Here is a 13,981-nt window from a genome sequence, read left to right as displayed (position 1 = left end):
TAGCATGATGTCAGGGAAAAGAGGGCTTTAGAAAGGAAAGAGGGGTCATCCATGTAGAATGAGGTGGCGATGTGTGAACTATGGCAATGAAACCCTAAGGCTAAAATGTTGCATGACTGACATTAGAGAGGCAGTGAGGTCACGGGTGACCCGAGGTGGAGAGTAGTTCTGAAGACTTGTGGGAGCCAAATTAGAATAAGGGTAAGAGTTGGAGATGATGAATGGAGACACACATAGAATGTTTTCTCAAGAAATGAGGCTTGGAGGGAAGCATGAGGGAAGGTGGGACAGACAGTATGTGGAAAGGGGAGGGGGCTAAGGTGAGATTTTAGTTGGTTTCCTGTTTTTAGTCTGGGAGAGACTAAGTGATGAGCATAGCTCAGTTGCTGGCATGAACTTACCAGAATTCCGGTTTTATTATATGTTTTCTAGCCAAAAGAAGTGCTTATTGGGATCCTGTTGATCTTGATTTTTGCCTTTTCCAACTACTATTGGAGTCTCCCAAGCAGCTCCAGAGTAAGTCAATAAATCGGTGTGCAGGTTTATTTATTAACTTCTATGTGTTTGGTTAGCTTGAATCATGGTTTGAGAAACTATTTGAGTGCATTGATATAACAGAGGTTCTAGACTTTCAAAAATCTAAGCTATAGACTGTGGAACATGGTGCTTGTATTTAGATGTTGCTGGTGTAGCAGTTGGGCTGATGTGCTAGTAAGAGGAATAAGGTTCACAGCTACTGTCAGTCCAGCCCTTACCATGTCCCACCTCACACTTCACCTGTCTCTAATCCTTTCCAGCAAGAAGGCCTTCATTATCTTCATTTTACAGGTGAAAGAGACGAGGCTCAGATAATAGTTTTTGTTTAGATGTTACTATAGAAATATTCAAGCACACGTAAGAATAATGAAATTGGTGTCAAGAAACCCGTGAAACCCAGATTCAAGAATTACAGATACTTGCCAGTCTTGTTTCATCTCTGTTTTCTCTCCTGCCTCCCCAGCAGGTTTTTCCTTCCTCCAGCTCAGAGAATTTAAATGTCTTGCCCAAGGCTACATGATTAGCATGCTTTTAAGTCTCTCCTACTGGTTAAACACTAGGTGAACCATTGGGAGTACAGATACAAAGAAGATTTGGTCTCTTTCAATATAATCACTGCCATTACCACCACCAAGTACTTGATAGACTTTTAATGATGAACTAAATCGGTTCTTACAGGACAACAATCCCATGAGGTTAGGAAGTATTATGCCCATGTCGCAGATGTGGAAACTGAGTTACAGAGAGGACGAGCAACTTGCCCAGGAGTTGTGTAACTGGATTCTAACCCTGATGGTCTGGCTTCAGAACCAGTACAGTCTGACGAAGAGAGCAGCCTGTAAACAGTTTGACTGGTGATGAGCTAAAAGGACAAGGAAAGTACAACCTTCTGGTCTCCCTGGCCAGCTGGCCCCTCTCTCCCTCTGAGCTCCATCACCACGAGAGCGGACATCTGTGACAGCACCAACACCTCTGGGAGGCAGTGCCTATCTGGGTCTGTCTCTCCTGGTCTGTGCAGCTCTGTCAGAGTCAAAGAGAAAATTCTGAAGTTAGCGGTAGACTTCAACCTGCTTGAGTTTAAGAGGCTGCTAACCTGACGATGTGTCTGATTGAGCATGTTGGTAGAAACTGGCAGCATCAGCCTCTGAAAAGCCTTTCAGGGGAATAAAGGTGGAGGCTTTTTAATTGCCAGAGAGACCTTGGTTAGCCAAGCCGAACACAGAGGAGCTGGGCTCTGCCTGAAGCATGTCCCCCCAATCATCGTGTTGCTTTAAGTTACATAATATCTCAGTCATTAATAAGCATTGTTCTTTCATCTGGAGTAGAGAGGAGAAAAAAAATTGCATCAGGAAGAAGATGTTCCTTTTTATTTTTCTGGTTCCCCATGGTTATTCAGGATATCGTGTGACTTACACTCAGATTAATTGCTTGGTGATTAGTTGTGATTTCTGTGCCTGCTCTAGGGACTAAAATGGTAGCTGCTGCCCCATAGTTTATAGGCAAATGGGTAGGGATGCAAACTTACATGTAGCTGCGGGGTTGGCAGGAGGAGAGAAAGGAGAAGAGGGAGGGAAAATTAAGTGAGAGTGTGGTAGGCTCAAATTTGTCTTCTTTGTTAAGAAGCACAATACTCTGAGTCAGACATTGGGTATATGGAAATGATCACTTGTAAGTGAAATTCATCTTGGGGGGGTAGTTGATGTCAGCATTTGTGTCTTTTGATTTGAGTTTCTGAATTGTGTAATTGCATCATTTTTATTTTGCCTTGGAACTTCCTCCTTTGAAATAGAAGCAAACCCTTCTTCATGCCTGAAAACCGAAGGGCAGTCTCCTGGGTTGATGTTGAGTGTGTGCCAGTAGGAAGTTAGGTGGCTTTTGAGTGATGAACTGTTTGGGAGAATCATTGTGCTTTAAATTGCTCCCAAGCTGATTTTGTAAAACACAGTGGAAAGACCTGTCCTCTAGATGCTTGGCAAACTGCTGGATAACTCGTGTTCAGCAAGTGAAGCTATTCATCGAAACAAAGGCTCATATCCCCACTCACCTTGCAGATTCTCAGTGAGCTTTTGATGGAAATAAACTGTGACTCTCACCCAGCTCACTTTCCTATTAAAAAAATAATAAAAAAAGAAAAGAAAAAGGGAAGGAAAGAAGCCTCTGTCACAATGATTCATTAGAGGCAACTGCCCATGTCCCAGTTCATCTGAAGTTCATTAAGTTCCAATTCCCTCGAATGCCAAGTTCCAATAACACTGTAATCCAAGAAGTCAAGGAAATAATTTATCCCAATGGTTTATATACTTGTAAGTGCCCTGCTAGGTTTGTGATGTACACAGATGCGTGAAGCTCATTACTATATTTGACAAGTTTATACATGACCTTTGGGCAATAGGAATTTTACACAGTAGGAGACATTCCCATTGGACGTGTGTTGGCTTAGCCACACATTTGAATTCTGTGTTAGTTTGCATCATTTCAGGGTTTGAAATCATTTCTTTGAAGAATGTTCTACTCTTTTCAAACCTTTCAGAATTGAATTTGAAGAAGATAATTCTACTCCCTAAGTTATATTCCTCTTAAAATTATTATTATTATTATTATTAATTATTATCATTTTACCTCCCCTTGAAACTTTATTTAACGCAGTCTTAAGATCTGTTGCTCCTTAACAGTCATGCAAACTTAAAATTAGCATCACTGGAAACTTCATCACACAAATTGCAGTTCTCAGTGCTATCCTGAGATTTACAGCCCAAAAGACACCATCATCAGTGCACATGCACAGTACTACAATCAGCTTTGTTCCCCTAATTATTCAGTCTAAAATCTCTTAGCTACTTTGAGAGTTTAGGCTTCTTCTCTTTCAAATAAATAAAGATAACAAATATTAGTAGTCTTAACATAGCCTAGCATCACATCAAAGGAAAATTAGATTTTAGAAGTTTCATATTTATAATTAGATTTCATAAGACCTAACTATGTATTTCCCTTAGCACTATGACTTATGTGACTTGCAAGAATAATTAACATAATTTAAAATATTTAGAAGTCATTGTTCTGAAGATCTTCAAGAAGTACGCAATTCCAGACGTCCACAGGTGTGTCTTCTCTCATCTTAGGTATATTTTAAGGTGATTTACACAGGACGACCTTGACCAAAATGACTTTTAGACCTTGTGCTTTTCTCTGAGCTGCTCTGCTGTGCAGTGACTGGCACTGAGGCCTTGATTTGTGCTTCAAACCTGGAGTAAATGCCTCCTGCAAATTCTTCTGCTTCTTTTGACTTGACTCGGTCCAGGTCACCCAATCTCATCTTTATTAGGTGCCTGGTAATTTCAGACACCTGCCGTTGATCATCTTCTCTTTGTGCATCTTGATTGAACCTCAAGGATCTTGTGGCATCCCACTTATTCTTCTGCATACTCACAGTGAAAGGAGACACATCTCTAGAAGTTGACTTCTCCAATGCCTTTTCTTTCTTCTGACCACAGGGTGAAGACATCTGTTTTTTTGGTTGTTTAGTGAACTTCTTTGGCTTTTTCTTTTTCCTTTGTTTCTTGGATACTTCTTCTTCATCTCCAACTTCAACTTCAGTGACCTCAGATCCAGTGGTATATTCTTCTTCTTCTGAAAATAATGACTGTTGTTTCAGTTGCAGAGTCCAGTTTTTCAGTGACAAGAAAGCTTTGAGCTCCCCACTCTTGGGGCCCCATGGTGTATTTGGTTCCAGTAAAACATCACAGTCTAGACCTTTTTCATCACGGAGACCAACCCCAGAATCACTAACTGTGTCTTTAGCAAAAGGCGCAAGAATGACTTCTGTGTGTTTGTGCAGATCGTCCAGGATTCTAGCAGTTGGACAAGACAGCAAATCTTTACCCCCACCTTGATCATGAAGAGCAACCATGTGGTCCCTTACTTTGTAAGCTGAGTGGGGTCGAACCAAAGAACCTTTTGGTTATAGCAGGGATAAATTCCAGTGCCAAAGGTACTCAGTGAACTTCCTGCAGTAGGATAAATCACTGTTTCTGAGTGATACTGACAATGTGAAAATTCTGTACAGAGAAAAGCTTGATAACATCTTGAACAAGTTAGCCAGTTGACTGTTCCCCACAAGTACCAATATACATCTCTCCAAGATTTTATTTCTTCAAAAAGACTATTCAAATACTCATGAACATCCCAAGTCTTATCACTTACGTGAATGTAGATAATATTTCCACGTTGACCCACATTGATTTTTCCAGGAATGCAAGGAATTCTTCTTTCTGTTTCTTTTGTTAAAAGCTTCTTACACAAACTGCATCTGTATAATGTTGCTGCATTTTTCCGAGAATCTGGATTCAAATATTCAGGATCAAGCAGTCTTTCAATCTTCTTACAAAAAAGTTTACTCCTAAACTTATCTTTCTTGTCCTTTAAGTCGTCAGCTTCATTGTGTTGAAGATCAGCTATATGTGTAAGAAGATTTGCATTAATACAGTTCATGTTGCATGGGGTAGCTACTATGGCATTCATGTTGTTGTGAATACACTGTTCAACCAATAAATCCATTTTCAAAAACTCTGAAGAAATAAGAATTGAAATGACATTTCTTGGCTCTAAAGTGGGCATCTCACAATCTTTATTCTCCTTAGTGCTCCTTTTAACATATTTTATCAACCAGTTGAAATGTGAACGTCACAATGAACTGAAATGTTCACCTCTTTCCAGCGCTGGGCATCCATAGATAAAGATTAAGCAAAGAAATTCATTTCTGATATCAAAAGATCTCATGAGCAAATAAAATCTTTCAAGTTTTTGGCTTCATCACATACATGGATCACCGTGTTTGGCCTGTTTTAGAAGCTGCGTCCTGACCAACTGGAGTCTCCTGAAATTCTCCCTGTGTGTTAAGAAGTGAGAACTTGATACAGGTGGCTAAAGTTTCAACAGGGCTCTCGCCAGCAGCCATTAGGGGGCTATACTGGTTGTCGACAGGTGAACTTCCACGGCTCTTCAGTTCATCAAACCTCTTTGCACATTCTTTGGGTGTTAAGCCAGGCACAGGCCTTGCCACAGTTTCCCAGTTGATGGTCTGATGGATTCCAATTGATGGATAAAGGATCATGTCCAATACCATTTGGTTGTTATTGTTCAGGAAATTGTTGTTTTCTGAATGTCCACGACTAATCTTTTGGAGCTCCACAAGGCCACGGTGATGCTCACTGCTCCTCCATCATCTGCAGCGGCCGGCACTGCCTGGCCCTGAAGCGTCGGCGACTGGAACCGCCGCCCGCGCCGGCTCGCAAGCCGCGGCGGGTACCAGCGCTGGTAGCGGGATCCCTCTTACAATTATTTTTGATGGGGGGTATCATATATTCTTACCGGGCTGGTGAAGATTGGAAGGAACTGTCAAATATGAACACATTTGTTTTATGTTATGCATCATTATTAAGAGCATGAGAGTTGAAAGTAAATTTGGCTCTGAGAAAAATATATTATTGGTGAGGGTTAATGAACACACCAGGCATTTTAATACAAAATTGTCATGAAAACATATACCATATGCTTGAATTAAATACTGAATTTGAAAGAAAGCTTCTTGCTGAATTTGCACTCATTTTAGATGTTGAAATTGTTTTTGTGATGTCTGTAGAATCAGTTTTTTTAGAGGATGAATTTTTCCACATTTAACACTAACTAAATGGGATTATGAATGAGCGAATTATTACAAATATTGTTGTTTTCTGAGGGAGAAAAAAGTGATATTAAATACGATAGGAAGAATATGCAAATTGCCATTTTGACCTATTGCTACAATGAAAAGAATAAAATGTGTGATATTGATAAAACAAAGTCAATTAAACAAATGTGTATTAAAGAACAATTGTTTCAAAGTAAAATAAGGTTTTCTGTCCTTTGTCATCTCTCTTCTGAGGACTATAGGCTACGTTCCTTTCTTCCTTTATTTTTATTTTCATTTTTTAAGCATAGCACAGCACATCTTACTCAGCCCATGTAGGACATGTGTCCAGACCTCCTGGTTAATCTTACAAAGATGTCCACTAGGAAGTGTATGGAACTCATCTTCACCTACTTAACAACAAATATTTGTTCAATGAGTATTATGTTCCAGGCACTGTTCTAGGCATTGGGAATATAATAGTGAATAAAATAGGCAAAGGCCCTGACCTCAAGGGGCTTACAATCTAGTGGGAGGAATCAGATAATAAACCAACAATCACATATCAGTAAACCAGTAACCCAGTATATCACTTAGGTAGATATAGGTAAACATATACTCGGAAATAAAGCAGGGTAAGGACGTGCAGGGAAGAGAGATTGACCATTTTTGAGTGATTAAGGGAGGCGATTCTGATAAATGATCTTTTGACCAGAGATCTGTGGAATATGAGGGCATAAACTACATAGTTATCCGTTTGGAGGAAGTGTCCTGAGCAGAGGAACATGCCATGAGGTTTGGCAGGTTAGAGGATCTTGGAAAAAGCCAGTGTAAAGGAAGAAGAGAAGGAGGGGAAGTCAAAGAGGAGCAGGTGGCACGGTTATGGGGGCAGCCCTGGGGTTCTCTTGGATTTTTATACTAAGATGGGAGATCATTGAAGGGTTTTTGAGCAGAGTGACATAATCTATTGATCTTTGGGCTGTTTCTTGATTCATGGGTAAATTTTTAAAAATCCTCAAAATTGTTTCTGTACTTAATGCAATTTAACCCTCATAAAAACAGATCAGATTAGAGAGGCTTAGTACCTTGCCCAACATCATAGTGCTAATAGAGAAATAGAGTGGGGATTCCAACCAAGATCTCTCCGACTGCCAATCCTGAATTCTGAACTACTCTATTATTACTTATCCAGAGTATTTGGTATAATCAGTAATGGTTGCTTTACATCTAGTGGTCAGAATTTATGGGAGAAGCTTCATCAGTGGATACCTAAAGCGTATTCTGAATTATTATTTTTTTTTTTTGGAAACAGACAAGACACAGTTGTGTTAAGGACAGAGAAATCAAAACCAAGCACATCCTTAGAAAAGACACATCTGTCATTGCTATCATAGAAACTGTTTTTAGAGGGAAATTCTATGTAAAAAAAAATTGTCATCCATCCAGGCCTGGACATTATCTATTGGCTTCTGAGACTGTTTGGTTAGAGTAGCCCGCAAACATGAACAATGATTTAGGTTTATATATTCATCTGATTCATATGGACCAAAACACTGGGACAGGAGTGGGAAATTTTATTTTATTTTGCTGATCAGAAGGGCAGAAAGTTTTCTGTCTCATTGGCTCTCGGTGTGGAAGAAAGTCCTGAGCAGGGCTTCCGGCATTTCAGTTGAGTATACAAACCAGATTTACAGTCTGCTTACATTTTCTCCTTTGTGTGCCTGGCTTTCCCAGATTTGTTTAACTTCTTCCACGTGGCATTTTATTCTTTGATTTTTGTTGTTACGTATTTACTGGGTGTTAATGAGCTAGAAGCACTGCAGGAAATAGCAGTTACACAGGGTCCCTTCTCAGTAAATTTATTATAGAAACTGGAAGCATCATATGATATTTTCTGGGATGGTAGGTGGATAATTCTATTTTAAGTTTATTTTTAATGATGGGTCGGTGGAGTCTCAAACACGTGCAGTCAGAGCTTATCTGACATTTATTTCGCTACCCTTTAACATTTAACTTGGTTGGCCTGTTTACAAAATTTTTAAAAATATTTTTTCCTTTTTATTCCTTAGATTGGAATATTTCATTTTATCTCTCTTCAAGTTTGTTGTGCCACAAAGCTGCTGTTAAGACTATCCAGCAAATTTTTTTTTGTACTTTTCAGTTCTATAATTTCCATTTGGTTCAGTATTATGGTTTCCAAACTTCTGATAACATTTTCATCTGTTCATTTGAAAATATTTTCCTTTACATTTTTGAACATGTTTATCATAGCTACTCTGAATTCTGTGCTATTCCAGTATCACGATCATCTTAGAGGCGGTTTCTGTTGGCTGGGCTTTCTCTTGACTGTGGGACAAGTTTTGGTTTTGTTCTGCCTTTTTTTTCCTTTAACCTTTTTTTTTTTAATTGAAGTATAGCCAGTTTATAATGTTGGGTCAATTTCTGGTGTACAGCATAAGGTTTCAGTCATATATATGCATACCTATATTCCTTTTCATATTCTTTTTCATTGTAGGTCACTACTGAATATAGTATATTAAATATATATATATGCTATATATATAGTATTCAATATATATATACTATTGAATATAGTTCCCTGTGCCATATTGCCTGGTTTTAAATGTCAAATAATTTTTTGTTGTATAATGACCATTATGTTTGATGTATTGTAGGGGCTCTGGATTTTGTTGTCTTTCATATACAATCTTGGCTTTTGTCCCAGCAGACAGTTAACTTACTTGAACTTCAACTCCTAACTCTACAATCTCTCTGGTGAGCAAGCACCTGAAATCTCCTCTCAGTTCCTTGAGCCTCCAAATGTTAATTTCACCCGCTGCCCTGGAGTATGTGTAGTTCAGGGATCAGTGAAGGATGTGGGTACAATCTACAAGCAGATTTGGTCTCTCATCTTTATAGCTCTCGTCACTGGGAGTTTTCTCTTTCAGACCTGAACTCAGTTTTCTGAGTTCACAAGGTACAGAGCTGCCCAGACTGGGAAGTGCCCTCATAGAAAAAGCTGCATGAACACGAATTTCATGCAATACAGTTATTCTTTCAAAAGTCTTTTCTCCTTAAATTCTGAAAGTTTTGCTCAGTTTTTAGTACCTTAACTCAGAGTGATTGTTTATATACCTGTTTTGCTTAGAGTTTATATAATTGTTATCTATGGAGGGGTCATCCACTCTGCTGTTACTAGAAGGAGAGTCTGTATAGAATTTAATATGCTCAAGCAACCATACATTATTGAATGTGTCTTAAGGTGTCTTGGGGAGGAAAAGCCAAAAAGCGTTTTTGAAATCAGATTTTTTAAAAAGTGAACAACCAATCAAACAAGAAATGTTTTCTATCTGCAACTCACCTGATTCACACTGAGAAATAAATCAGTTACAGGTATTCTAGCTTGTTGCCTGACATATGCATAGTAGCCACTGTGTGTTTAGAGAAAATCAACAAAGGCTGATCAACTAATTTGTAGTAAAGCGGAATCTTGTGATTAGTACTGGTTTATCAATAGCTAGAGTTTACGTAAACTTGACAGTTCATCGATCATTAAAAACATGTAAAAAAAGTGTCAGTGGTAACACGGATTGTAGAGACTTGGCATTAGGTGTGTGGAAAAGTGTTTTGTTTTGAAACTGTTTATTTATATGGAAATTGGCTATAAGTGTAGGTAAGTTATTCAAAACTCCTGGTTAAATGACCAGGTATTTCCTTTCTCATGACACTGAAGGCAATTAAAGTTTGGCAACAATGGGAAAATGGGATGCATCCAAGGTGACCTTTTGTTCTCTTTTAAATCAAATTTCCTTTGCCTTTTCTGCCAAAAAGGCTGTAATTTGCATGAACTGAGCTTTATAATATGTATTAGTTTAAAAAATAAACTAACCAGAGTAAAGAGTCATTATGTATTTTTCCTTATATTGAAAATATGCTTTTGTAGGTTGTTGAATTAAAATAAAAATAGCAAATTTCAATGTTTTAGGCATATCTGGTAATGAATTTGTAAGGGAAATAATAGTCAATTATTCTTCTTATAAGTATATTGCATTCCTCTGTCTGCGGTATTTTTAAGTGACTAGTTTTACAATGTAAGGCTGGATTAGATTGGACTTTGAGTCCTTTAGATTAGTAGTCCTTTCTACTCCAGTGTCTAACACAGTGTCTGGCTCATAGTAAAAAGACAAAAATGTCTATTTTCCAGATAGTGTTTTTTTTTACTGTAAATATCTTTTCCAAGCAGTGAAGGATAATTTGGATCATTGGATTTTCATTGTTGTATCACTTTACACATTATTTTAATGTCATATAGTTTTTACATGGACACTTTAATTTAGATAGATTTCTTCTTTAAAGTGTCATAATGTATTGGGTAAGTTAAAACTTTATTTTTCAAGTAAAATATTAATTTTTGAAAACAAACTAAGACCTTCTGCTTCAAAAATGAGTGTCATAGCTTCAAAGTTGAATATTCAAACATTGCTAGGAAGACCACTGTTTAAAGGGAAAAATGATTAGGTCTTGAGCTTCTTAAGGTGATGGGTGTACTATTCTAATTGTCTTTATATTTGGAATTCCTAGCTCAGAGTAGGAAATTGATAAATATTACATTAAATCAACAGACAGTGGATGCTAATGTTATTCAATGTATTATGAAAATAATAAATGTGATCTTAATATTTCCTAGCTAATAAACTGTCTATCAGAAAAATTCGTAGAGTTAGAATTCATTCTATGTTTGCACACTCCATCAGAATTTTCAAACACAGCATTAACTTTTGGTGACCTACATAAATATATTGATTTTTTTCCACCCTATTTTATCATGGAATTTTATTACACGTGTTAAATCATTTAGATCTGCTATTTGTTTACTGTTCTGGCAGCTATTACACAGTGTGTTGAAGAGTTGAGTGTTTTACAGTTATCCTGATTGACAAGGATTTTGTTTGAAGGACTGTGGGTCAGTGAGTGGATATCCACCCAAAGCTTATTTAGGGAAAGGCCCTCCAGTGCACATTGTCTTCTCTTCAGATAATAGGTGCTGGGGCTGTCGGTTATGAGTATGAGGATACATTATTTGGAATATAGCCTGTTGTGTAACTGCCCTTTATTCCAGGCTTTTACTCTTTATTTTTTAATTTTTTAAATTGAAGTATAGTTGATTTACAATGTTGTGTTAGTTTCAGGTGTACAGCAATGTGATTCAGTTATACACACACACACACACACACACACACATACATATATGTATATATATATTCTTTTTTGGATTCTTTTCCATTATAGGTTATTACAAGATACTGACTATAACTCCCTGTGCTATGTAGTAGGTCCGTGTTGTTTATCTGTTTTATATACATTAGTGTATATCTGTTAATCCTAAACTCCTAATTTATCCCTCCCCTCCACTTTTCCCTTTGGTAACCATAAGTTTGTTTTCTATCAGACTTTACTCTTTTTTCATCTTGAATTCTTCTATTTATATTTATGCAGCTTCTATAAAATGATGATGATAAGAATAATCTGTAATTTGAACACAGTTGGTATTTCTCTGCATTCTCTCCCATATACCAGCTATCCAGCTAAATTGAAAATAAAATAGATGGATCTATTTCATGTTAGTATTATCAGTCAGCAGTGTCCAGTCAGAGGCAAGAAAACACTCTGGGTATTTTGAGTAGAGAGGGATTGAATTTGAACATCATTCCAATGATGCTGATCAGGCTGGAAGAAGAAAGAAGATGGGAAGTGTTACTCTTGCTCTGCAGAAGCCCCGCATCCCCACCTGGCAACTATAGCCGTGAGAACTTCCAGCTGCTAGGGAGCCACGTTCCTCCTTATTTTGGATTTGGTTAATTTTTCTTTAAAAACTTGATTAGCGTGCATAGCTCAAGAAATGTGAACTCTACTTAATGTGAGTTATTGGGTATAAAATCTAGTTAATGAAAACATTTCCATGAGTATCTGCTGGTATATTATTATGACAGCCCCATTAGCTTTAGGGAAGGTTCCTATCTTTACTCTGTGTTGTTAGTTGAACGGAATTAAGGAATACGTGTTTTGTGACTTCATAAAGGGTTTGTGACTAGGGTAACTAAATTTTAAGAGCCCTTTCATGCAATCATCTTGGAAAAATGGATTAATTTTTATGTTTCCTACTTATAAGAAGTTTAGGGAGAAACTGGTAGGGTTGATGGGACTGGGATGTGTCTGTTAGTTCATACTTAGAAGTATAGTATTATACTGGGCATAATATACTGTGTTACATGAAATTGACATTTACATTTTTGTATTAGATGTTTGAATGTGAGATATAATCATTTATAAAATTCTAAGTTTTAGAGATTTTGTTGGTACTTGTGAAATTAAAAATTTTGAAGTATTTAAAAATTATTTTTATATAATGAAAGATTTCAAGGGTACAGAAAAATATAGAGAATAATTAGGCACGTGATGTTCATCCCATTACCCACTTTGCTTCAGAATTTGGAAGAGATTTTTAATGTATTAAGGAAGGATGGTACACTTTAGTTGTTTTAACATTTTCATAGGGGCATTAAATAATGTCAGTTCAGCCTCTTTGACTGTCAACTTTATATTAAAAACTATTTCTCATCTTATTTTTGGAAAATTATTACCTTACATTCTTATAGTTTCTAGTATATGGCACATGAAATACTCCATAAAAATGACTAGATTAAAATCAAAATGTGAATTCTTCTGCACATAATAAGAGTACAAGAATATTGTGTATGGTTTGGACATCAAGCAAGTTTTGGTTTCATAGGATAGTTTAGTTGGAATAAAATTATGAATATTATTTAAATGAGGTAAAGGATTATATGGTTCTTTATGCAGAAAATTTATCTCGTTTCTCTTACTTTATTATCTCATTTGGTTTTAGATGAAGGATGTCATATTGTATAATGAGGAAACCCGATCTCATTTTCACCAAGACTGCCCAAATTTAATACATGTGCTTCAAGTTTTAGTATCCTTCTAAGTAATAATCTGCTATGTTTCTTACTATTTTGTATGTCAAATATGGGCAAGGACATAGTGAAGTTTATAATTTTGCTCTGCTCAGCTGCCTGTAACAATATTAATTGAAATTTACTGCAGTTTTCTATGATACTAAAAGTTCTAATTTTCTCCTATTTCTAATGTTTTTTTCAAAATTTTCAGAGTTACTGGAATCATTTGAGGTAGCACCCAAAGACATGCCCATAAAATATCTCTAACAAATTCCAAATTCTTTTTCATAACCTAACAAATAACATAATCGAATATATATTTATATCTAGGCCAAAAGGTTTTTTCTTCCAATAAAAATTCAAAGTAAATTATTCAGTACCTATATTCTTAATGTCTTTGTAGATATTTAGACAAATAAAAGGACCAGACTTAGCTAAGTGTCGTTTGTATTTTGCATCTATGTAGAATTTACTGAAGTAAAAAAAGGATTACTTAAGGCTAATGTTGAATTATATTTTACTTATTCCTTATCCAAATAGCATACGTTCACACACACACACACACACACACACACACACACACCACTTGAGCTATCTTGTCAGCTAGCCCACACTTACACATAAAGGAAAAAATAAAGCAATAAAGATGAAGTGAAGGGGGTAAAAAATAAAAAGGCCAGCTTTAATAGATGTGCCCTTTTGGGGATTAAAAATAGCAAGAGGTTTTCAAATAACTCTGAAGAGAAGTGGAATGACAATTTATTTAATACCATATTAAGGTAAATATTTAAAATTTATATTT

The 13,981-nt window shown here is 36.6% G+C and overlaps 1 long non-coding RNA gene and 1 pseudogene across 2 annotated transcripts; one reads left to right on the top strand and one right to left on the bottom strand.

Annotated features, from left to right (window-relative positions):
* Positions 1 to 3,673: 3,673 nt before the first annotated feature.
* Positions 3,674 to 4,982, bottom strand: LOC102526971 (SANT and BTB domain regulator of class switch recombination pseudogene; annotated as a pseudogene). The gene has a single exon (XR_004189142.2). The product of XR_004189142.2 is annotated as an SANT and BTB domain regulator of class switch recombination pseudogene (transcript).
* Positions 4,983 to 12,304: 7,322 nt separating this feature from the next.
* Positions 12,305 to 13,551, top strand: LOC140691425 (uncharacterized). Its single transcript, XR_012067038.1, has 2 exons — positions 12,305 to 12,389; positions 13,110 to 13,551. It is a non-coding gene; the product is annotated as an uncharacterized lncRNA (long non-coding RNA).
* Positions 13,552 to 13,981: the final 430 nt, after the last annotated feature.

The sequence above is a fragment of the Vicugna pacos genome, chromosome 35 (assembly GCF_048564905.1).
Source record: "Vicugna pacos chromosome 35, VicPac4, whole genome shotgun sequence".
NCBI lineage: Eukaryota > Metazoa > Chordata > Mammalia > Artiodactyla > Camelidae > Vicugna > Vicugna pacos.
This window is presented reverse-complemented; position numbering and strand designations above follow the sequence as displayed.